This window comes from Penaeus monodon, chromosome 23, assembly GCF_015228065.2.
Source record: "Penaeus monodon isolate SGIC_2016 chromosome 23, NSTDA_Pmon_1, whole genome shotgun sequence".
NCBI classification, from domain to species: Eukaryota; Metazoa; Arthropoda; class Malacostraca; order Decapoda; family Penaeidae; genus Penaeus; species Penaeus monodon.
The window spans coordinates 2,637,902-2,638,370 of NC_051408.1; the positions used below are offsets into that span (position 1 = coordinate 2,637,902).

A 469-nucleotide genomic window follows, 5' to 3' on the forward strand; every position below is an offset into this window, starting at 1 on the left:
GTGCTTACAGATTATGAAACCTACGGCAGTGTATAGTTTCTCGAAAAATGTGAATTTCGTATTTCAAAAAATGAAAAAAAAAGAGAATTAGACAGTGGAACCAGTTACTAGTTAATATTGTACATGCAGTAATATTAGTATGTTATATATTCTTGTTATTCAAAGGAGAACTGACAATAAAGTAACCCATTGTGATTATCACTCATGCTGACTTTTACTACATTCTTACTTAACATCAATTCTATTTGAAAAAGTAAACTAAGAATGAATTATAACACTTGTAAGCATCTAGTAAATTCTGGAGATAAAGACTATTTTTTTTCTTGTAGTTACATGCCAAAGTACAAATCCTTAATCTTCCACCGTGTAAAAATGATTACATATCAAAATGTACTTTGATGATAATAAACTGCAGGACTGAATAAAGATTGAATAAGATGCAAAAGAGGACTGGACATGCAAGTAGTGA

At 29.6% G+C, this 469-nt stretch overlaps 1 long non-coding RNA gene across 1 annotated transcript in view; it reads right to left on the reverse strand.

Annotated features, from left to right (window-relative positions):
• Positions 1-469, reverse strand: part of LOC119587724 — a 3,336-nt gene that overhangs the window by 658 nt on the left and 2,209 nt on the right. The window lies entirely within an intron of this gene.